At 43.2% G+C, this 25,973-nt stretch overlaps 1 protein-coding gene across 5 annotated transcripts in view; it reads right to left on the reverse strand.

The window, feature by feature from the left end:
• Window positions 1-25,973, reverse strand: part of AGTPBP1 (ATP/GTP binding protein 1) — a 167,671-nt gene that overhangs the window by 124,840 nt on the left and 16,858 nt on the right. The window contains exon 1 of one of the 5 annotated variants that reach the window (XM_030567725.1): window positions 20,306-20,482. The exons of 1 other annotated variant lie outside the window; for it this stretch is intronic. The gene's annotated coding sequence lies outside the window, so the exon portion shown is untranslated. Of the gene's footprint in view, window positions 1-13,767; window positions 13,778-20,136; window positions 20,238-20,305; window positions 20,483-25,973 lie in introns of those variants that run through there. 3 more of the 5 variants (XM_030567720.1, XM_030567721.1, XM_030567723.1) reach the window with 3 other exon arrangements.

Raw genomic sequence — 25,973 nt, forward strand, 5'->3', positions numbered from 1 at the left:
GGATCTGGGGTTTACCCAGCTCCGGCACTCCAGCCGGAGCACAGGGTCAGGGGCTGCACCACATGGCTCTGGAAGCCATGGCATGGCCCCACTCATCACGGCTCCTGGAAGCCGCGGCATGGCCCTGCTTCGGCTCCTACGCACTCCAATGGCCCCCTACAGCACTCTAATAAGAACTGCAGGGGTGATGCCTGCGGATAATGCAGTGTGCAGAGCCTCCTGGCTGAGACTCCCTGTAGGAGTCAGAGAAGGAAACTGCTGCTGCTTCCGGGAGCCACTCGAGGTAAGCCTGCACCCCTGAGCCTCTCCCCGACCCCAACCCCCACTCTAGCCGTGATCCCCTTCCCGCCCTCCAACCCCCTCGATCCCAGCCCAGAGCACCCTCCTGCACCCTAAACCTCTCATCCACAGCTCCACTCCAGAGCCCACACCAACAGCCACAGCCTGTACCCCTTCCAGCACCCCAACCTCCTGCCCCAGTGCGGAGCCCCCTCCTGCACCCTGAACTCATTTTTGGCCCCACCCCAGGGCCTGCACCCCCAGCCAGAACCCTCCCGCACCCCAATCCCAATTTTGTGAGCATGCATGGCCACCACACAATTTCAATTCCCAGATGTGGCCCTCGGGCCAAAATGTTTGCCCACCCCTGCGTTATAGGTACCTTCTCACCCAAGGTAATGGGCTTACTCATTGGGCAGATGGGTGTCAAGGGAAACCCTTCAAGCACTAGTCCAAGGGTAGACAACCTATGGCACGTGTGCCAAAGGCCACTGGTCCGGGGGGCTCTGCATTTTAGTTTAACTTTAAATGAAGCTTCTTAAACATTTTAAAAACCTTATTTACTTTACAGACAACAATAGTTTAGTTATGTAATATAGACACAGAAAGAGACCTTCTAAAAACGTTAAAATGGCATGCGAAACCTTAAATTAGAGTGAATAAATGAAGACTCAGCACTCCACTTCTGAAAGGTTGCTGACTCCTGCACTAGTCTGTCACAATGGCCCTCTGATCTTGGTTAAGGTCTCTAGGTTCTCTTAAAATACAAATAACTGCATGTACAACTTCCAAAATCACATAATGTGGCTCATCTGTCTCACCTACTCTAGATTTGTGCTAGTTGAGTGTCTGACTGGTTCCTCTCAGGATTCATGGCTAGAGACAGAGGGGTGGGTGTAGTACATGCGTAGAATTCCTCAATGCAAACCTTTCTGGCCTTGGTTTTTAGGTTGCATGCTTGGGTACAGTGCAGATTACTTAATGGATTGAGTGAGTGGTATGGAGTCACATTATTCCAACACTGAGTTCATACAGGGAAGTTGCTTATTCCCATTTCACATGTGGAAAAATAGAAGGTCAAGATGTTTTACAGATGTGCTGTGAGGTTATATTAACTGAAATACATAAAGCATATTGAGAGCTTCAGACAGAAGCTGCTACATAAATGCAAGGTATTAACACATCATGCACATCAACCAAAGACCAACTAACTTCTTCTCTTTCTAATATTCTTTTCTCATTTAATGCTGTGGTATTCTTGTAACCATTTTAACCTGTTTCTGTGCACAGTAATTAGGGCTGCCTGTGGCTGGAAACCTCATAAACCCAATTTATATATATGCATATAGGATATGTATGCTCTGCTACATAAATCACTGACGTAGTTTAACCATAAATCTCATGAACTCTGTGATTTAGATGTTTCTGGTTGAATTGGAAAAATAGCCAAGGCTTAAAATGTCAGGTCATACTACAACTGAGCACCAGTATAAGAGCCTGAATGAAAAGATAACTGTGATACCGATCTCGTACACATATAAAGCTTACGTTGTGGATGGACAAGGTTGCAGACTGTTTGTGTTCTCTTTATATATTTAAATCCACTTTGAATGAGAAGTTTAACTTTGAATCTCCTGGATTTAGGCTGTTTTTATGTACATAAAACTGCAACTCCAGTTTAAAGAAACATTTTTATTTGGGAATTTAAAAAAAATATATACGCAACGGACCCTTGTTAGAACATGCGTCTATATAGTGCAAATTTGCATATAATGCAGTCACGGCCATGGATCCCAAATTTAATTTAAATTAATTTTAACGCGGCCTCCATGCATGGATTCCAAATCCCACGTTCTAGTGAGGGTCTGGTGTAGCTGTATGCAGGTTTGGTCTGTTAGAGTCCAACATTAGGACTATCTTCTCTGTAACTGGTAACCTTTGAGCCTATAGAGGATTATTACTTCATGCATATTGGACTATATGAAATGTCAGCTAGAAATCTAGTAATTAAAAATATGACTAAACAAAACCTCACACACCTTATTTTTAAATTCCTGTAGATACTATACCTGTTCTGAGTGGAAATGGGGCAGATATATTATCTGAAAATACTTCTAAATTTTTATTTTAATTCACTAAATTTCAAATTGACATCTCTTTAAGAAAGCTGTAGGTAATGCTGTCTGACTGCCAGCAGTAAAGGAATATCTTAGTGTGGGGCAAGTCGGTAGGATCAGAGGATTATTTCTTTAGTTTGTTTTAAAGGTTTAAATACAGGTTCACTGCATGGTCTAGCAGGTTCACTGCATGGTCTAGCAGACTACTAAAGAGATTTCGATAATCCATCAGTACACTTTGCACACAATTCTCTAGTTATGTGGGTTGCTAACATTAACAGGCCCATTCTTTTCTTTCCTCATCTCTTCTATTGTCTTCTCCTACTTTTCCCCCACTCTTCCTGACTTGATTTTTCTCTTGACCTAGAGCATTCAGACACTTGAACTGCACCAAAGTGCTTTTGTGGGCTTCAGAATTAAACAAATTGATATCTTGTGATCCTAGTTAGTTTAGCTCTGTAGTTGGGTCCACTTGTAAAGCACTTCAGTACATGTTAATATGTGGATACTGCATGCACCAATAGCCTGTCAATTGTCTGCCAGCTGGCCAATGTCACAAGCAAAACAGTGCCAGATTGGCCACTTGAGGTAACGCTCCTAGACGCTCATGTGAAAAATAAAAATCTTATTTTGACAAGCCTACATGTAACCGTTCTGCCTATCAGAGTTGGCAGCAACAAGGGTGGAGTTCAGTATCTAGGGGCTCTGTTTCAATAACGGAATGCAAAACCGGCTCGAGCCCCCATCCAGTGACCTGGGACAATTACATACCACCCCCCTGGACACCTCTAAGAGGCAATACTTCTCCTTTCACAAGCACAGAGCCGGAGTGTAGCAAAAAGCCTTTTAATAAAGGAGGGAAACATTGCAACTTTATATTGGGGAAACATCAAACAGGATTCATAACACAAAACACTGCGGCATTATGTTGAGGAAACATCAAACAGGATTCATAACACAAACCATGAGCAAAAGACCCACCCCCAAGTAAGTTTGGCAGTGTCCTTTTCCCCTCAGGGTCTCAAGTCCAGCAATCCAACAGTCACCCCCACCCACAGTTTGTCCTTGGTCAGTGCAGCCCCCAGATTTCAGAAGTTCATCTGCAGAGCTTACCTCCCAGCCCGGGTGGAAGTGGGGGGAGGCATGGGAGGGCAGCTTAAATGCTCCACTGCTCAGGTCAACCGCTTGACTGCCACGCTTATCCACAGGGTTCTGCTACAGTCTTTACCACCAGCTGCTCCTCTCTGCCAGCCATCCTGCTGACCCCTCACCAATGTCTTCAGCCATCCATCCGCCCCTCCCCAGCTCTCAGTGATTTCAGCTTTTTTGTAACTTTAGCTCTTTAGTGATTTCAGCTCTTAGTAGGGGGGCCACCAGTGCTAGCACACTCAGAACCACTTGCTCAAAGTAGGTCTAATGCTTCAACCTAGAAATCAGTGATATGAGCTCTACAGCATGTAACAAGACTCCTAAAGGAATCAAAATTAGCTCTGTTATTACACAGTGGAGAGAGGAGGGGTCAAAGTGGTATTTAGGGCCCTGAAAGGGGCCCACATTGCCAGGTACACATACCTGTCCCCAGCCTCAGTTCACTGGGCTTTGGAACCCATGTTCCTTGCCTAGAGAGTGCCACATAGTTGAGGGTGAGTCCCCCTGTCATAAAATGCCAAGTACAGTTCTACTGTCCTTGATTCCATAAGCAGAATAACAACTCTTTATTACTCCTGTCCCAATAACAAAGAGACTGGGGGTCCCACAGAAGCCAAAGTGACCATTTGGGCACGCAGTTCCTTCATGGTAGGTGGGGTGGGTGTGCCCATGCAAACAAGATCAGCCCCTGAAGTCCTTTTCCACAACTCACCACCAGATGTCATTCTGACTCTGCTTATGGACACATAGGACAGTTTTGCCAGAACTTAATCAGACTGACTAAAAAATAAATAATAATTAGTAGTAGTAGTAGTAGTAGTAGTATTAAGAACTACACTACACCAAGCACTTGACAGGTTCTCATCACCACCCAAATAATTCAGATTTTTGAAATCTGAAAGATGTTATAGATTTTTAATTAAATTTTCAATTTGTTCAGAAACATGAACACCAAGCTTTGTCTTCCTAAGACAAATCATTATGGATCAAGCTAACATCAGATCACTTTCTCTGAACTGAGTACATTAAGAGAATATGTGAGATCCTCATGATGCAATGACCCCTCATGATCCCAAGCCTGCAAAGCCTTAAGCAGGTGCTTAACATAACTCACATAAGTAGTCCCACACAACACAGGTGAGTAAAGTTACTCAGGTGCTTAATTATTTTCAGGATTGGAGCCTCTGTCTTTTTTTAAGCTCATGCTTATACAGTAGACCCTCAGAGTTATGAGCACCTTGGCAATGGAGGTTGTTTGAAACTCAAAACGTTATGGTTGTTCTCTCAATAGTTTACAGCTGAACACTGACTTAATACAGCTTTGAAACTTTAGTATGCAGAAGAAAAATGCTGCTTTCCCTTTCTTTTCTTTAGTAGTTTAGGTTTACCATAGTACGGTACTGTATTTGCTTTTTTGTTAATTTCTGTTGCTACCAGATTGCATACCTCCAGTTCCAAATGTGTGCTTGACTGGTCAGTTTGTAACCGAGATTCTACTGCACCGGTTCTCAACCCATGGGCTGCATGCAGCCCAATTAGTACACAGCTGTGATCCACCTCAGCTATGTGCTAAAGGCTGTGGGCTCCAGGCTACCAGCTGCACTGCCAAACGGCAGGCTCCGCAGAGGTGGGGTCCAGGCAGCTGGCTGGCCCCCCACAGCGGGGCTCGTTGTTTGGGCAGCTGGCTATCACCAAGCCCCCCGCAGCAGGGCTTAGGGTCCCCATGCAGCAGAGTCCAGGGGCCCTGCCCCACGTCCAGCTCTCTGCTCCTGGCCCCACTCTGTGGAGGGGTCTTTGGGTGGATGGCACTGAGGATAGGTTCTCAACCTGTGACCCAGTTAACACTTTGTGGGCTTCATATGCGGCCCACAATGATAAATAGATTGAGAACCACTGTTCTACTGTAATGCCATTATTGATGTAATGAACGTATGAACCTAACCACAAAACAGACAATTCTTTTGTTTGAGAATACGATTTAACAGGTTGTTGAGCAAGAGGCTTCTTAAACATTTACAGAGATTAAAAAATTCTTGTACTTAAAACAAGATATAGTAACAGATACAACATTTAAAATATATTATTTCATGATTTTGTTCTACTCAAATGATTACACAGATGAATAGAGACTAAATATGGAAGGATGCCAACTTTTATTCCATAGTGTGTATGTATAAAACTACAAAAATACAGAAAAACAATGTGAACAATTAGAACAGAATTAAAATCCTCCACTAGAACCAATGGTGGCACTCTTGCATATCCTTCCTATAGATGTTGTTGCTCCTCACAGACAAGAATTTCTGCATATTCTTTTTTCTTGTGCATCACACCAATGGAAAACAGAAAGGATCCTGGTGGTACATCATTGGTGATACTGGGAAACTTCAAAAAAATCCATGAAAGAATGGCTTATACACTGATAAGAAGCAAGATTTTTCAAGACATTTGGAATGTTTGGTTAGACAAAAATAGTATATAAATAGACTATTACATTCACTGTACGCCCTATGGATGTCATCCTGCTAAAGCATCTAGTAGGACTTTTACAAACATAGGGCCTGTTCCCAGAGAGACTTGATTTACACGTTTGTCATAAACAGATAAGAAAAGTTAATAGCACAGAAGTACTTTATATCTCTTTGACTGTAAAGGGTTAACAAGTTCAGTAAGCCTGGCTGTCACCTGACCAGAGGACTAATCAGAGGACAGGATACTTTCAAATCTTGAGGGAGGGAAGTTTGTGTGTGTGCTGTTAGGTTTTGGTGGTTGTTCACTCTGGGGGCTCAGAGGGATCAGATGTGCAACCAGGTTTCTCTCCAATCTCCCTGATACAGTTTCTTATAGATCCAGAATAGTGAGTACGAGGTAGATAAAGAGAGTTAGGCTTATGTTTGTTTTCTTTATTTGCAAATCTGCATTTGGCTGAAAGGAGTTCAAATTGGTATTTTGCTGTAAAGATTTTAATTTGTACTTGTATACTTAGGCTGGGAGAGTATTCCCAGTGTCTATAGCTGAAAAACCCTGTACCTATTCCATCTTAAATTTACAAGATCATTTTTACTGTTTTTCTCTCTTTAATTAAAAGTTTCTTGTTTATTCTGGTGAGACCCCAGGGGACTGGGTCTGGATTCACCAGGGAACTGGTGGGGAGAAAGGAGGGAAGAGGGAGAGAGAGGCTGATTTCTCTCTGTGCCAGGATTACTTTCTCTCAGGAAGAGTCTGGGAGGGGGAAAGAGAAGGAGGGAGGAAGGTGAACTGTCCTCTCTGTTTTGAGATTCAAGGAGTTTGAATCACAGTGATCTTCCAGGGTAACCCACGGAGGGGAAGCCTGGGAGAGGAAATGGTGGGAGAAAGGGTTTACTTTCCTTGTGTTGAGATCCAGAGGGTCTGGGTCTTGGGGGTCCCTGGGCAAGGTTTTGGGGGGACCAGAGTGTACCAGGCACTGGAATTCCTGGTTGGTGGCACCGCTACAGGTTCTAAGCTGGTAATTGAGCTTAGAGGAATTCATGCTGGTACCCCATCTTTTGGACGCTAAGGTTCAGAATGGGGAATTGTACCATGACAACGTTACACATGCATGTAAGTGTTTTCAGGAACAGGCCCAAAGACCACAAGCCAGGAAAGCACTTAAGCATGTGCTTAAGTGTTTTCCTGAATCAGGGCTTAAGTTTATAACATCAGAATCCTACTAGATGTAGCAAGAATCTCTAGGATACTTGGTGTACACTTATCTCAATACCCTCCTGTCACATTTAGAGGTGCAATCCAGACCAGCAAGAGGTTGCGTCACTGCCTGCCCTGAAGAACTGGATGCTGTAAAATGCTCTGCTCCCAGAAAGCATACAAGCATGCACCAAGTGTCTGTGTGATAAGCAGCCACGTTTCAGTAACTGACTCCACAGCCTGCTTGTTAAACCACAGACACACACTGATATCCACCAGCTTTGGTTACAACAGCCAAGTGACCCCAAACACACCACCAATCCTGCACTTCCAAAAAAACATCTGCCCTGAAGCAACCAGTCCTCTCCTAGACCACTCAGAGAAATAATCAGGTTTGTTTGCTCCTTTAAGAGACAATACCCAGCAGCTTGCCAGATTAACTGGAAACTCCAGTTCAAACACAGCACTGGGTTGGTTTAGATTAAAACAAAACAAGTATTAACAACAGGACACAGGTTAAGTGATGCCAAGTGAAAAAGAAAAACAGGAAGATATAATTACAAGCAAATAAAAGTGCTAACATGCATCTACAAGTCTAGAACTTAATCTAGCAAGGCACAGTCTTTGTTTAAGATGATTTTATTCACTAAATACTCTTAGTCCAGCATGGCTGATTCTCTCTCAATCAGGACCTTCCACATATGTACAAGTTGGGGTTACCTTTGTCATCTTAGGGGTTCACTGCCCCTCTTTATACTACAGTAAACCTTTGAAAAACATCTCTCAAAGTTCATTGACCCTGCTTCAAGAAACAGGATGCCTTCCTGGGAGTGCAGTCTTCATCCCTTGCTGACAGTTATCCTCTTATCACCTCTCCTTGTCAGCTTGATGGTCATGTTTAGCTTTTATGTAAATAGAGCCTCATGGTCTCTGTCTGATGACCAAGCTGGTTAAACAAGCAAATACACAATTCTTTATGATCCAAACATGCAGACTCCCCAACCACCTTGTGAGCTTTGATGATTCTATATACTGCATATGTAAATTGTAATTATATGGTCACTCTGCTCCATTCATATTCAAGACCAGGGCAGACTTCTTTTTACTTTGTTCAAATACAGACTTTAAAACATAGTATCGGAGGATTTTCATAACTCCACATGCACCATTGTCACATATATTCCTCAATGCTATTATTAACTAGCGTGTTCTTAGTTCTCAAATGACATCTCACAAGGCATAGTTTGTACAAAAAACCTTGCAGTACTGCATAGGGTGTGAACTGGGGTAGCTAGGGTCATGCATCTTCACCCATAATTTGGAAGATAGAAGTTTGTTACTATAGATTGGTGTGAGTGATCATTTGATCACAACAAAATGTCCCTCTTTTTAGTAGTAAAAATATTTATATTATGTTAGTGCCCAGAAGTTCGAACTGGGATTGGGGCCCCCACTGTGTTTGGCACCATAACGCAGAAGAGAGAATCTCCATCCTGAAGGGGTTATAATCTAAAGCATACATTCAAATCTTTTAGTGGAGAAAGTTATCACTTCTTCATTCATATATTTGGTGGACAAGTTCCAGATTAAGAAAGAGATTGTCATTTGTACTACCAATTGTTTGGGGAGAGTGGGAGTTGGTTTGGTTTTTTGAAGGACTGATTCATTTCTGAAAGAGGCCATTTCTACAACATAACTGTACAAGCCTAGAAGTGCTAGCCAATGGAAACTTGCTATTTTCTATTCTAGATTAGATTGAACTTCAACGTATATTGCTTCATCTACTAACATTCCTGAAACTCCAAAGTGCTTCAGGGAGATTTCAAATTTGATAATATCTAGAGGTCTCCATCTAAGGCATAAATTCAAACAAAATCTACTTTCTTTATGCAGCTCAATTCACACTTTTAGTGATCTGAAATATCATCAATTCTTCATAATCAGTTATTACATTTGCAGGACTCTCAGCGATGTTTCAAGTGATCAACTGTGATAAACTTTATGTTGTGCTTAACTCTACAGTAATGCCTTGTTTTACAAGTAGTTATAATTAATATTGCAAGTAGCTACACTTGAATGTTTCCCATGCCCAATCTAGTTTAAAAGTCTTTGATACAAACACTATTGTTATTTAAAAAAAATTTTTTCTGAAAATTCTTTAAGAATGAAAGTCAATCAACAGCAGAAATAAAGATAGCTCATCCCCACAGATGGTGTATCTTCCTCTAAACCTGTTTTAAACACAATAAAACATTTTAGTGTGTGCTCCATTCTTATCCACAGAACCTACCATTCCCTAATAATTTTTCAGATATTTGAATGCATGCCATAGATAAATGAAGTGTAAGGTTTTGTGCAGCTAAAAATAGATAATTCGTGGAGGTTAAGCCCATTCATGGCTATTAGCTAGGATCGGTGTCCCTAGCCTCTGTTTGTCAGAGAGTGGAGATGGATGGTAGGGGAGAGATCACTTGATCATTACCTGTTAGGATCACTCCCACTGGGGCACCTGGCATTGGCCACTGTCACAGACAGGATACTGGGCTGGAGTACCTTCAGTCTGACCCAGTATGGCCATTCTTATGTTCTAAATATGCATGGCTGTGAATCTGAGTGATCAATGTATTTTCCCCACTTTACAGCATGGACACTTTCAAGTCGCATTGAAAAATATTCCTTCCTTAAGAAGTTGTTTAATATTAGAAGGTCTTTGCCAACTCTGGTGACTACAGTCTTTTGGATAAGTACAGGGAGACAGAAATGTAACTCTGTCAAATGAGTAAAAGCAAAAAATCTCTTCATAACTATGAGTATTTATTCCTAGTTTCATAAGAAATTAGAGAGTCTATTTTTAGACCCACAATAAAAATTAAATATAAGCTCTTGAAGCTGAAAAATCTTTAGAGAGGATATTTTTAGGTGGACTATTGTCTTGTTTCCTTATATTTATTTTTTCTACAAATATTTACTATACAAGAAAACTTTTGAGATGGTTAGTTTACACACTACCACATTACAGTAAAAAGCTGGTCTTTGTCAAGGCTAACACTAACCTGCAGTTTATACAGAGGCATTTAAAAAGGCTTATACAAAGCTTTATGAAGGTTTCTAACACAGTAAAGATGTGTGGAATAGTTAGTCAACAATAGATCACGAGAATTCTTGCGGTGAGAAGGATTACATCACACTAACAGCAAAAATGTATTTTACAGAAAGAGAAACAGAAACCCTAATTATCACTCTGAACTTCAACAAATTTTAGCAAGTGCAATCCATATCTGAGAACTGTCTCTGGCAGAGAATTTCCAGTGATTGAATCTCAGTCATTACAACTTCAGCTGGAAGTATTATGTAGGTAACAATGATCTTCCTTTCCCCACTTCAACTTTTTTTTAATTAATTAATTAAGGCTGTAATTTTGCTACTAATTTGTTTCAGGTTTGCCTGCCAAGCATGTTATAACAGAAAGAAAACATCAGCTACAAGAACAGTCCACCTATTAAGAGATTTAACTTCCCAAGAATGTGTTTAGAGTGGGAAGTTCCATACTACTTTAGCAATAAGCACGATTAAAAGAATTAGAACATTTTTAGAAAAGGGCCCCTAAAAAAGTGGATTCACATAACTAGCATTTTGAGTGACAGCAACATAGACTAGCTAGTAGGAAATGCCAAGAAGAGGTGCGTGGCTTAAGCCTCATCCCTCAAAGTGAGTTAGGCCTGGTCTACACTACACAGTTTTGTTGACATAAGGCAGCTTACGTGGACCTAATTACTTCAGTGTACACACGACAGCCTCGTCCCACAGATGTAAGTATTCCACTACACCAACATAATAATTCCATCTCCATAAGAGGCGTAGCGCTTATGTCGGGGTAGTTGGGGCAATGCAGTCTATGTAGACCAGGGGTTCTCAAACTGGGTGTCGGAACTCCTCAGGGGGTTGCAAGGTTATTACATGGGGGGGGTCATGAGTGGTCAGCCTCCACCCCAAACCCTGCTTTGCCTCCAGCATTTATAATGGTGCTAAATATACTAACAAATGTTTTTAATTTATAAGGGGAGGGGGGGGGAAATCGCACTCAGAGGCTTGCTATGTGAAAGGGACCACCAGTACGATAGTCTGAGAACCACTGGTGTAGACACTGTGTTACTTCCATGAGCTATTGACGGTCAATTTCACGGCACCATGAAATTGACAAGAAAGCTGGGCAGCTAGACCCCAGCTCCTCACTCTCAGCTAGATGGCTGCCCCCCAATCCCAGTCAGGAGCAGGGAAGCGAAAGCTGGGGTGCAAGCCAGCTGGGCTCCTGGCAAGGAGCTGTGCGGAGCTGAAAGCCCAGTCTCTCAATCCCCCACACTGCCCCTATACAGTAAGTGAAAGTTCTCGTGGTGAGAACACACACTATCGACAGGAGGATAGTAAGGACATCAACCACTGCAGTAATTACTTCCGTAGCTGTAAGTTTATCTAAAATAAGTCAACTTAGGGCTGCAGAGTAGACATGCTCTAAGATACCAAACTCCATGACTCCCTGCACTTGGAATTCACAACCATGAATGCTCTCCTGGAATTAGGCACCTAAGCCAGGTCAGCAAGAGCTAGTGGTGGTGGTGGCGGCGGCAGCTGCCACCCTCTTTTACCCAATAGCCCAGTGCACTCACCCAGGAAACCGGACTTCAAATCCCCCCTCTGTCTAATGTGGAAAAGGGACCTGAATCCATGTTTCTGCTGCTCCAAAGTGAGTGCCCTAATCATGAGGCTCAGGGGTGGGTCTTTCATTCTCTCCTGTTTTAGCTGTTCCATTTCACACAATGTATTTCAATATTCATTGGGCCAGACAGATTGACTCTATTGCCCAATGGTTAGGGCACTCACCTAGGAGGCCTAGATCCAAGTCCCTGATCCACATCAAGCAGAGGCAGGATTTGAATCCAGATCTTCCACATCCTGAGTGAGTGGGATACTGGGTTAAGGGGAGCACCAGCACCACCAGCTGTATTTTGTGCAAGATGCAATCTAGTCAACGTGTTCAAAGGCAGCCTACAAGTACATCTACAGGATCAGGCTCCATGGGAAAGAAAGGTTGGGAATGCCTAGCTTGTGAATCCAACTGGGGTTTAGGTGTGAATTAGGTGCAAAGCTGCTCAATGGTGTCAGGACTGAGGTCTGGTTTACACTACACATTTATACCGAATTTAGCAGCATTAAACTGATTTAACCCTGCACCCGTCCACACAATGAAGCCCTTTATATCGATACAAAGGGCTCTTTAAATCAATTTCTTTACTCCTCCTTGATGAGGAGAGTAGCGCTGAAATTGGTATTGCCATGTCGGATTAGGGTTAGTGTGGCTGCAAATCGACGGTATTAGCCTCCGGGCGGTATCCCACAGTGCACCGTTGTGACCGCTCTGGAAAGCAATCTGAACTCGGATGCATTGGCCAGGTAGACAGGAAAAGCCCCGCGAACTTCTGAATTTCATTTCCTGTTTCCCCAGCATGGAGCGCTGATCAGCACAGGTGGCCATGCATTCCCAAATCCAAAAAGAGCTCCAGCATGGACCATACGGGAAATACTGGGCCTGATCGCTGTATGCGGAGACAAATCTGTTCTATCAGAGCTCCGTTCCAGAAGACAAAACGACAAAGCATTTGAACAAATCTGCAGGCTTTGATAGACAGAGGCCACAGCACAGTGCTGTGTGACAAGCGTAATGGAAAGCCAAAGAATCAAATGGACGCTCATGGAGGGAGGGAGGGGGACTGAGGACTCGAGCTATCCCATAGTTCCTGCAGTCTCTGAAAAGCATTTGCATTCTTGGCTGAGCTCCCAATGCCTGAAGGGTCAAAAATATTGTCACCAGTGGCTCAGGGTATATGTCGTCAAAATCGTTTATTGCCTCTTTTCAATGTCACCGTATGTCTACTGGATTCTGCTGGCAGATGGGGTGCTGCAGCACTAAACAGCAGCATCCTCTCCCCTCCTCTTCTCGATGGTAGACGGTACGGTACAATATGACTGATAGCCGTCCTTGTCATCATCCTGTGAGTGCTCCTGGCTGGCCTTGGTGAGGTCAGCTGGGGGCACCTGGGCAAAAATGGGAATGACTCCTGGTCATTCCCTTCTTTAAGCTTTGTGTCCTGGAGATTCAGTCCTGGCAGATGGTGCAATAGCGCTGGTAACCATCCTCATCATAGCAGCTGGAGGCTGAGCTTCTCTCCAACCCCCCCTTCATGTCTAATGGAGATTCTGGACTATCAGAGCACCAGGAGGCTGTGCTCCTCTCCCCCACACTGTTTAATGAGTAAGGGAGATGTCCTGCCTGGAATATCATAGCAGCTGGAGGCTGCCTCCCCCTCATTTTATCTCACTAAAAAGTCAGTGTTTCTTATTCCTGCATTCTTTATTACTTCATCACACAAATGGGGAAATAACTGCCATGGTAGCCCAGGAGGGGTGTGGGAGGAGGGAAGCAACGGGTGGGGTTGTTGCAGGGGCACCCCCTAGAATGGCATGCAGCTCATCATTTCTGCAGGATATCTGGAGCTCTGACCCGGAGCGGCTGTGCTCTCTGGTTCTCTAGTAGACTTGCCCCATATTCTAGGCAGGACTGACTCTATTTTTAGACAAAACATAAAGAAGGAATGAGCTAGGAAATCATTCCCATTTTTGTCCATGCGCCCTCAGCCAAACTCAGCGAGGCCAGCCAGGAGCACCCATGACAGCAGCAGATGGTACAATATGACTGGTAACCGTCTCTGCTACCTTGCAAAGGCAAATGAATGCTGCTGTGTAGCACTGCAGTACCGCGTCTGTCAGCAGCATCCAGTACACATACGGTGACAGTGAAAAAAGGCTAAATGGGCTCCATGGTTACCATGCTATGGCGTCTGCCACGACAATCCAGAGAAAAAGGGTGTGAAATGATTGTCTGCCGTTGCTTTCACGGAGGAAGGATTGAGTGACGACATTTACCCAGAATCACCAGCGACGCTGTTTTTGCTCCATCATTCATTGTGATCTCAACCCAGAATTCCAATGGGCAGGGGAGACTGCGGGGAACTACGGGATAGCTACGCACAGTGCAATGCTCCAGAAATCGACGCTAGCCTCGGTACATGGATGCACACCACTGAATTAATGTGCTTAGTGTGGCCGCGTGCACTCGACTTTATCCAATCTGTTTTAACAAATGGTTTCTGTAAAATCGGAATAATCAAGTAGTGTAGACATATCCTGAGGCAGTTGCAGAAATTTAATCAACTTGGGGCTTTTCTAGAAGAAATGTAGGCACCTAAACTTCCTATGTGATTACAAGGCTGGACAGCAGATGATCAGTGTTATAGAATCTAATGTTTGGAGGAAGGCACCTAGAATGGCAGCTAAACACTGAAGTCCCTTTTTTGAGAATCCCACCCCTCAAAATCCAGATGATTCCACTGAAGAAGGGATGGAAGGGGGGAAAACTTTCTACAATCAGAAGACAATTTTTTCTGAAATTTTCATGAACATCTGGGCCGGACCAGTGATCTTGTGTTGTCATGAGAGATGGATTCATTACTGAGGCTTAGCCTCCCCATATAGAAAGAGTACTGTAGAAGCAGCAAGCTGAAGTCACAGAGGGAGGAGAGCACCTTGTGTTGTTCTGCAGTGGCTTCTATAGCCAGAGAGAGAAATGAACCAGCAGACGCTGGCAAGATGTATACTCTGGTTTATACTTTGAGGTGAACAGCCTAGCAGCAAAAAGAAGTTAAGAATACAGAGCTGAACAGCAATTAAAAAAAAAAAGCCAACTGCTTCAGAGGGAAAACCATCAGTTTTTTTTCTCTACAGCAAGTTTTTCTCTACAGCAAGTTCCATATGTAGTTAGCTAAAGAAATGAAAGACCCTTATGGTCTTCCCAAAGCATGTTCTTCACACCGTGTTTAGAGAAACAGTGGAAGAGCCACACAAGGAAAAGACAGAGACAAAAATGCAAAAAGTAAAAGTGGAAAAGGGGAAATCGAAAGGGGAGGGGTAAAATGCAGAAAGAAAAGAGATAAGGGAATTAAAAGCGTGTGTTGTACTGATAAGGGGAAGATGGTGTTTTAGGCTGAACAAGGGACAAGGTGCTAATAAACCCCTTTTCACCATTCTGTTAGAAGAGTTGAGCATTCTTTGAGATTGTGTCAAATCATCACTAGCTTGTTCCCACTGTAACAACCATCTTGAGATTTAATTAGGCCCACAGAAAATGGAAAAACCGTTCTAACATTTTAAATTTCAAATGATTTAAGACTCATTTTAACAATTGCCCGTTCTCTTTTGTTGTATTGTAGTCTTTTACAGGGAAAATTTCTTGACTAACTTTTCAGATCTTATTAGAAATAATATTATCAGTCCTTCTTGGAAAGGAAAGGGTTGTTTAGGCCTGCTCTAAACTTACAATTTAGATGGACCTAACCATGTTACTCAGAAATGTGAAAAATTCAGACCCTCAAGCACTGCAGTCAAGCTGACCTTGACTGACAGAATTCTTCTGTCAACCCAGCTACTGATAGTTGCAGGGCTGGATTACCTACATCAACTGAAAATCCCCTTACTTTGAGGCAGTAAAGGTGTCTACATTACAGCAGCATAGATGCAGAACCTGTAGTGTAGACACACCCTGCTGTTACACTGAAGTCTGATTCCATTCTCTTTCAGGCAATAAATGCACACAAAAAGGAGAAGATAGGAAACACAGTTTCCTGGTGTATTTCCTATTTTTAAACTATCTGCTAGGAAAATACAGATATGGCACATAATCTCATCAGCCATTCCAGGACATGACAAACTTACCACTGTCGGGCTGCTTACTTTTATTTTGTATTTCTGGTTACAGATGCTGCTTATGCTGCCATGATGGTAAAGTTTGATTCAAGCTCCTCTGTCTGTAAATTTCACTTGTTGGTCCATTAGCTCAGCTTCAGCAGGCTGCTAAATGACTCCCAGAAAAGCCAAACTGAGAAAGAAGTGGCATGCTATTCCCATTAATATTACCCAATCAAAACATGATTCCAACTATTCCATTTTTTGAATTCCTCAACTTATCATTATGCCAGTGTCCCCTTACTAGGAACCGTGACAGATTTTAGTTTCAGCATATGCAGTTTGTACCAGTTTAGCTTTTGATTATTTTGGAAATTTTTATAAAACATTACTGCCCACCCAAGCCATTCAAAAAATCATAATTCCAAAGGTTAAAATAAAATAAGGAGGTTTTTACTTGCAACTTTCGGTTTTTGAACCTTTAGGGTCATATTTTCACGCTTTTACTGCAACAAGGAGGCTAGAATCTTCTATTTAAAAAAAAAAGTAGAGATTCTCATATAACTCAAAGCTAGTGCTTTAAGAAAAATCAAATACTACAGACTGCACAACAGCAATTGCAAGATTTGGCAAACATGTAGCACACTGAGCTCAGCTTTTAACAAAATAAAAAATATGCCTCTCTCCCACTGTGCACAGCACTGAGCATTCCTCCCAGGGTGACCAGATGTCCTGATTTTATAGAGATAGTCCCGATATTTTCTTATATAGGCTCCTATTACCCCTCACCCCCCATTCTGATTTTTCACACTTGCTGTCTGGTCACCATAATTCCTCCCCACACTTCAGTCTAAATTTTCAGCCATGCTGATGAATTCTGAAGGCAGCAGAGTAAGGGCAGCTTTTGACTATTTATCAAAAACTTCTCAAATGTATTGAAGTGCTGTAAAAGAAAGCACCTGTCATTGCAGTTCACTGGTAGCTAACCCTGGGGAAGATCATTTCTAAAAAGTCAAAATCTGAAGTTTCTAGGTCTTTGGGTTACAAAGAAAGTTTCCAGTGTGAACAAATGCAGTGCAAAAAAAGATGGAATTGTGGGTTTTGATAAAAGCATGTAATCTCCCCCTGTTGAAAGTAGATTTTCCTATGTTTCAGACTACTGTGGAAAGCTCCCGAACTTTAATAGTGAAAGCGAAAATACAGCCTTTTTTTTTTTTTAATTGTACTAAGAGGGAAAAAAGGAGATCCTATTGAAAGTCACATCTTTACAAAGAAGAAGGGAGGGGCTATTACTAAGCAATTTAAATATGTCAAGACAATCTCTCTTGACAAGTTCTTCCAGTTACAAGAGGTGTTTAAATAAGAACTTATACCATCATAGCCACAATGCTCCCATTCATGCCTCTTAAAATGAAGTCATAATGCTTAGTGTGACAAACATTTCCAGCAACAGCTATGCAGTCATAGGTATAAGACTATGAACGTATTACAGGGTTTACCACCAAAAAATAAGTATTCAAAAACAGATATACAACAAAATGAACACTAACAGCTACTTGCAAAGTAAATTACATTTTGCAGAAACATTTTCTTGTTAAGGTCATTCAAGTATGAAAGTTCCTCTAAAATTATATCACTGCTTTCCCATCACTGTGAACATATTTCTATTTTCCCCAATATTAACATTTGTATTACAATTGTATTTGAAGACCACCACACCCAATCCAGATTAGGTCCCCATTGCATTAGGCACTGTAGAAATATATAGGAATATATGATCCCTGCCCCAAAATTTACAACTGAAATCTTACACCTAGAAGAGAAAGAAAAGAGTAAAAGCTCAACTAACTTTGATTGTCTAAACAGTTACAGAAGCTTGATGTTTGTAAAGGATTACACATAGAAGTCTCAGAAATAGCTTACCATCTCTTAGGCACTTTTGGAAGTTTTACACCAGATACTTAACGTAACTTAAAAGCTTCACTGAGGCACTTAAGCACTTTTGAAAGTGTCACCAGTAATCTGAGTTCCTAGAAATCAAGTTCAGAGCACTTCAGTAGAGGGGTAGGAGGAAAGATAAGCATTATTTAAGTGCAAAATATTATTACTGAGACCCAAATCTATGGATTTTTAAGAATGTTGTTGAGCAGATTGCTAGTAGGTTAAACCACAAAGTGCACTTACTAAGGCCTGGTCTACACTACGTGTTTAAACTGAATTTAGCAGCATTAAACCGATTTAACCCTGCACCCATCCACACAATGAGGCCCTTTATATCAATTTAAAGGGCTCTATAAACCGATTTCTGTACTCCTCGACGAGAGGAGTAGCGCTAAAATCAGTATTGCCATGTCGGATTAGGGTTAGTGTGGCCGCAAATCGATGGTATGGGCCTCTGGGCAGTATCCCACAGTGCACCATTGTGACCGCTCTGGAAAGCGATCTGAACTCGGATGCATTGGCCAGGTAGACAGGAAAAGCCCCGTGAACTTTTGAATTTCATTTCCTGTTTGCCCAGCGTGGAGCTCTGATCAGCACGGGTAGCAATGCAGTCCCAAATCCAAAAAGAGCTCCAGGATGGACCGAACGGGAGATACTGTATCTGATCACTGTATGGGGAGACAAATCTGTTCCATCAGAGCTCCGTTCCAGAAGATGAAATGACAAAGCATTTGAAAAAATCTCCAGGCTATGATAGACAGAGGCCACAGCACAGTGCTGTGCTTTGGAAAGCCAAAGAATCAAATGGACGCTCATGGAGGGAAGGAGGGAGGGGGTACTGAGGACTCCAGCTATCCCACAGTTCCTGCAGTCTCCACAAAGTATTTGCATTCTTGGCTGAGCTCCCAATGCCTGAAGAGTCAAAAACATTTTCCCGGGTGTTTTAGGGTATACAAAAGGCAAAACTGGCTCCATGGTTACCATGCTATCGTGTCTGCCAGGGCAATCCAGAGAAAAAGGGCGCGAAATGATTGTCTCCCGTTGCTTTCACGGAGGAAGGATTGAGTGACGACATTTACCCAGAATCACCCGCGACACTGTTTTTGCATTGGGATCTCAACCCAGAATCCAATGGGCAGGGGAGACTGCGGGAACTATGGGATAACTATGAGATAGCTACTCACAGTACAATGCTTCAGAAATCGATGCTAGCCTCGGTACACGGACGCACACCGCCAAATTAATGTGCTTAGTGTGGCCGCATGCACTCGACTTTGTACAATCTGTTTTACAAAACCGGTTTATGTAAAATGGGAACAATCCCGTAGTGTAGATATACCCTAAGTGTTATTTCAACAGTGGTCATTTATGTACAAATACCTATGCTAGTTTGCGTACACAGTTAGCACAGTGGAGTCAAGAAACGAAAGTTTTGGAAGCTCAGCAACACAAATGTGGATAAGGTAATACAGTATTATGTATAATTTTCTGCTTTCTGAGTGAGACAAGTTTTGTTCCAGGGCCATCTAACATCACCAGAAAACGTTTGGCACCAAAACACATATGTAAAAAAGCCACATGCTGTAAATCAGAGGGAGAGCAAGAATGCTCTAGTGTAAACAAACTATGTAACTTAGTACACTTGGCATAGTAGCACTTACTAGATAAAAATACCGCACAAAAACAAGCAATCAGTGAGATGACCCGATAAGAGTTTGATCAAACTACTATTAAGGACACTCAACATTTCCACTGAAAAAGCCACACTGCTTCTCGGGGAGTCGAAGAGTGCAACTAACACCTCCAGTAGTTGGCCGCCTTTGATAGCGATGGAGATAGGACAGCAATAGCCAGTCGGGGTTACCCAACACCAAGGCAGCCCTAAAAATATTCCCGAGGACCACTAGCAGTGACCCGATCTGCATCGGAGCCAGCGCGCCAAGTCCCGCAGGCAGCCCCCTTAACCTGTCACCAGGTGGAAAGGATCGAGGGGGTCCCTCCCTCGCAAGCCCCGTGCAGCCGAGAGAGCCAGCCCCGCTCCAGATCCCCAGCCCGCGGGCAGAGCTCTCCCCACTCCGCCCGGTGCCCGGCTCCCGCCAGCTCAGCAGCCAAGCGTCGGGCTCCCTGCTGGGGGCCGCGCCTACTGTCCGCCTGTGTCTGTCCGCGCCCCGCCCGCCAGCCCGCGCTTCACCTTCACCCCGGGGCAGGGCGGCGGCCGCGGTCCGAGAGGCTCGGCCTCCGCCGCCCGGCTCCGGGCAGCTCCCGTCGCACCCGGGCGAGAGGGGCCGGCGGAAAGCGGAGTCACGGACAGGCCGGGACAGGCCGGGCGCAGCTCCAGCCCGGCGCCCCTTCATACAAACCTGGCAGCGGCGGCAAGAGGAACCTGTCGGCGTCCCGGAGACGTCACCGCGCACCCGCCTCTGCCTCCCCCCAGCGCGCAGTCCCGAGGGAGGCGCGTGCACGCAGCAGGGTGACGCCTTCCAACTGCAGAACCGCCTGCCCCGCTGCCAGTCCCCGCACGTTGGCCTTGGGGGAGGGGGAGACTCGGTGCTGCTGGTCTGGGCCAGCCCGGGTTAGTGCCCTATCTCCGCTAGCGGCCAATAGCAGAACTTCCCAGGAAGGTGCAAGAAGCCCCCTAGCGGGCAATGAGAGAACCAGAGTTAAGGGGGCCTTGGCCAGTCCTCTTGCCTGCATGCATTGTGGTGCAGCCTTTCATGTGATGGTGCATAGTTTTTTTCCCTTAGAGGACCCCTGCCTGTGCCCAGGATGGGTAGTGCTTTGTGGCTGAATCAGAGGTGCTAGTGAGGAAGGCCCTGGGTTGCAGAAGTTGGAAGGCATGTGGAGAATGAGGCAAAGAACTGCAAAAAGAGAAAGGATGAGCCTATTGTTACAGTTGTGTGTCATCCAGATGACCTGGGTCAGTGGTCCTCAGCCTTTTTGTGGCCAATAGCACATTCATGCTTTCAGAAGAGTGTGGCGGGTGCCAAGAATTTTTCAAGGCACCAGCAGAGCAAGCACGGTGCCTGGGGCAACACATGGCCTGGGGCGACACGTGCTATGGGGCGGCATTCCATCCATTCTTGGCACGGCAGAGTCAGAGCATTTTTTGTTGTTCTTGTTGTTTTTCCACTGCTTCCCCAGTTCAAGCGGGTTTTTTTGGCGGCAGTTCTGGGAGCGAGGAGAGAAGCCGGAGAGAAAACACAGGCAGCACCTGCCGGGGACTGAGAACACCGGCGCCCGCAGCCCTGGAGTTCTCTGTCCCTGGCAGGCATGGGGCTGCAGCTTCTCTCCCCTGCTGGGCACTAGGCAGGTGCATATAAATGGCTCGGCGGGCGCCATGGCCCCCGCAGGCACCACACTGGGGACTATTGACCTAGATTATGTGTGTGCCAAAGAGTGCCTACATGACACTGGGCAAGTCACACCAAAAATTTTGCATGTAGCCGCTAATTGTGGGGGATTTCAATTATCCGCATATTGACTGGGAACATGTCACCTCAAGATGAAATGCAGAGGAAAAAAAATTCTCGATACTTTAAACAACTGCTTCTTGGAGCAGCTGGTATGGGAACCCACAAGGGGAGAGGGGACTCTCGATTTAGTCCTGAGTGGAGTGCAGGAGCTGGTCCAAGAGGTAACTATAACAGGACCGCTTGGAAACAGTGACCATAATATAATAACATTTAACATCCCTGTGGGGGGAGGAACACCTCAACAGCCGAACACTGTGGCATTTAATTTCAGAAAGGGGAACTATGCAGAAATGAGGGGGTCAGTTAAACAGAAATTAAAAGGTACAGTGACTAAAGTGAAATCCCTGCAAGCTGCATGGATGCTTTTCAAAGACACCATAATAGAGGCCCAACTTAAATGTTTACCCCAAATTAAAAAAACACAGTAAAAGAACTAAAAAAGAGCCACCATATAAAAGAAGCAATGAGAGAGAAAAAGGCATCTTTTAAAAAGTGGAAGTCAAATCCTACTGAGGTAAATAGAAAGGATCATAAAAACTGCCAAATTAAGTGTAAAAATGTAATAAGAAAAGCTAAAGAGAAGTTTGAAGAACAGATAGTCAAAAACTCAAAAGGTAATAAAATGTTTTTTAACTACATCAGAAGCAGGAAGCCTGCTAAACAACCAGAGGGGCCTCTTGACGATCAAGTTACAAAAGGAGCACTTAAAGACGATAAAGTCATTGCGGAGAAACTAAATGGATTCTTTACTTCAGTCTTCAGGCTGAGGATATTAGAGAGATTCCCAAACCTGAGTCGGCTTTTGTAGGTGACAAATCTGAGACATTGTCACAGATTGAGGTGTCACTAGAGGAGATTTTGGAATTAACTGATAAATTTAACAGTTACAAGTCACCAGGACCAGATGGCATTCACCCAAGAGTTCTGAAAGAACTCAAATGTGAAGTTGCGGAATTATTACCTACGGTTTGTAACCTGTCCTTTAAATCAGCTTCTGTATCCAGTGACTGGAAGATAGCTAATGTAATGCCAATATTTAAAAAGGGCTCTAGAGGTGATCCCGGCAATTACAGACTGGTAAGTCTAACATCAGTAACGGGCAAATTAGTTGAAACAATAGTAAAGAATAAAATTGTCAGACACATAGAAGAATATAAATTGTTGGGCAAAAGTCAACATGGTTTCTGTAAAGGGAAATCATGTCTTACTACTCTATTAGAGTTCTTTGAAGGGATCAACAAACATCTGGACAAAGGGGATCCAGCAGACATAGTGTACTTACATTTTCAGAAAGCCTTTGACAAGGTCCCTCACCAAAGGCTCTTACGTAAATTAAGTTTTCATAGGATAAAAAAGAAGGTCCTTTCATGGATTGAGAACTGGTTAAAAGACAGGGAACAAAGGGTAGGAATAAATGGTAAATTCTCAGAATGGAGAGGGGTAATTAGTGGTGTTCCCCAAGGGTCAGTCCTAGGACCAATCCTATTCAACTTATTCATAAATGATCTGGAGAAAGGGATAAAAAGTGAGGTGGCAAAGTTTGCAGATGATACTAAACTGCTCAAGACAGGTAAGTCCAAAGCAGACTGTGAAGAACTTCAAAAAGATCTCACAAAACTAAGTGATTGGGCAACAAAATGGCAAATGAAATTTAATGTGGATAAATGTAAAGTAATGCACATTGGAAAAAATAACCCCACCTATACATACAATATGATGGGGTCTAATTTAGCTACAACAAATCAGGAAAAAGATCTTGGAGTCATTGTGGATAGTTCTCTGAAGACATCCACAGTGTGCAGCGGCAATCAAAAAAGCAAACAAGATGTTAGGAATCATTAAAAAGGGGTCAGAGAATAAGATGGAGAGTATCTTATTGCCCTTATATAAATCCATGGTACACCCACATCTTGAATACTGCATACAGATGTGGTCTCCTCATCTCAGAAAAGATATACTGGCATTAGAAAAGGTTTAGAGAAGGGTAACTAAAATGATTAGGGGTTTGGAGCAGGTCGCATTTGAGGAGAAAGTAAAGAGGCTAGGACTTTTCAGCTTGAAAAAGAGGAGACTAAAGGGGGATATGATAGAGGTATATAAAATCATGAGTGGTGTGGAGAAAGTAAACAAGGAAAAGCTATTTATTGTTTATTTATATTATTGTTCCCATAATATAAGAACTAGGGGCCACCAAATGAAATTAATGGGCAGCAGGTTAAAAATAAATAAAAGGAAGTACTTCACACAGCGCACAGTCAACGTGTGGAACTCCTTGTCTGAGGAGGTTGTGAAGGCTAAGACTATAACTATGTTTAAAAGAGAACTGGATAAATTCATGGAGGTTAAGTCTGTTAAGGCTATTAGCCAGGATGGGTAAGGAATGGTGTCCCTAGCCTCTGTTTGTCAGAGGATGGAGATGGATGGCAGGAGAGAGATCACTTGATCATTACCTGTTAGGTTCACTCCCTCTGGGACACCTGGCATTGCCACTGTCGGTAGACAATATACTGGACTAGATGGACCTTTGGTCTGATCCAGTACAGCCGTTCTTATGTGTGTTACTCATTTGATTGGTGCACAGCTTAAAACCTAATTTTCACAAGTGCTCATCAATCACAACTACAATGGAAGTCAAGGGGAGCTGCCATTGCTGACTACCTGTGGAGCTAAGGAAGGGTGGGCTAAAGGACTGAGCAAGTGTTTGAAGAACAAGGGTCCTAAATCTTCATTCTGGCTGTATTACTCATTCATTGTGCTGCTGGAGACCTATCACTTTGCCTTTTTTTGTTTTCCCATCTGTAAAGGGGGGATAATAATATATAAATCACAGGAGTGTTAAGATTAATCAGTTAATGTCCCTAAAATGCTTTGAACATATCAAGTGCTACAAAAAATGCTAAATATTCTGAAAAATCAGGCCCTAGTTTTCTTAAATTCGGTACCCAGTCATTGAGCTGCACAACATTAGTGGTGACTTTTGAAAATGTTGACCTTAATGTCCTGGTGCTTCAGTTTCCCAGCTGTAAAAACCCTCTCTGACTCAAAAAGAACCCTATTTCCTTTTTCAGGAAGCTCATTAAAGATGGAGCTGGATGCAAAAATAAATTGATAAAAATTCTAGGGCCAGATGCTGTGACTTGCTCAACACAGGACTCTCAAAGCAATTTATGATGTATTCCAAGTAGAGCTAGTTGAAATTTTGAAATTCTGGTTCACAGAAAATTGTCATTCTGAAATTTCATTTCAGTCAAATTCAGGTCAAAACCAATTTCCACTCCCCCAAATTTCCGACAAATTGGCAACTTTGAAAAACTTCATTCCAGAAACATGGTGTTAGATAAAAGATGATCCCAGACAGCTGGTTCATGAAATTGACATAATTTATGGCAGTTTCACTTCTGCCCACTGCTGAACAGTAGCATGGAACTGACCTGTGAAACTGACATGGAAAGGGTCTGTAGCAGCTACTGCAGATTCTGGTTTCTACCAGCTCCAGGGCAGACCAGCCACATGGATTGTCCTAGGGCCAGGGAATCCTAGGCCTAGAAACTGCAGGGCTGCTAGGCCAGCTGGCTTTCCAGGCTGCCTGACTGACTCATGGGTCTGGCTCAGCATCAGAAAGTCTGGAAATCCTGCCTGAGATTCAACAAAAATGTGTCAAACCTTAAGTGTTTTCACAAAACCACACTTTACCCCAGCCTCTCTAGCTGGAATGTTTCTCAGCCCCATTTCCTTCTCGTGTATGCTTCTAACTCTTGCCTGGAGATATCAGCAGGCTGGCCCCACCATTATTTCCCAGCCTTTTTTCATGGGAGACGTGGAAATTTGGCTCAGATAATCAAAGACAGAAATAGTAGGTGATGGCAGGAGGACAGCAAAGAATGAGTAAAACATGCAGCTTATGTATAGATACAACTATACTGAAAAATTTTGAAAGCTAAAAATAAGTTGACAAAAACAGTTCATTTTATTCAAGTAAAGACAGTCTTTCAGAAGATAAGACTTCAGGCAGCTATGTGTGAATGATAAATAATACAGAAGTAGAGTCACTTTTTGACTGCATAGAAAAATAAAAGAACGGTCATCTATTGAAGCAGAAAAGGTATGGGACATTCTGATCTGGCTCATTTTTACAAACATTTGTTTTGATCATCAACATTTATAAAATTCTGAACAGTCATTTAGCATAGGGAATTACACAAAAATAAACAAATGGATGATTGAGTAATAAGAATAAAGTGAATAAGAATAGCTGAAAGACTTGGATCAATTATATAATTCTAAGGACCAAATTATGGGTCAAATTGTGTCCTCTTTTACATCCTTGCAGCCACATTCCCTTCACTAGGGTTATTTGGATATAAATAAAAGCTGAGTCTGAAACTATGCCCTCAGACCCACATGCAGAACTCCAGTTCAAGCCTAAAGGAACTGCATATGTATGTATGAAATATACCCCTAAAAATGTTACCATATAGTGCAAGCCACCTAAACCTGCATCTGTTACCTCCCATGTGAGCTTCACTCACTCATCTCAATACCAACTAGAATACAT

Source organism: Gopherus evgoodei, chromosome 6 (genome assembly GCF_007399415.2).
Source record: "Gopherus evgoodei ecotype Sinaloan lineage chromosome 6, rGopEvg1_v1.p, whole genome shotgun sequence".
Classification (NCBI taxonomy): Eukaryota; Metazoa; Chordata; order Testudines; family Testudinidae; genus Gopherus; species Gopherus evgoodei.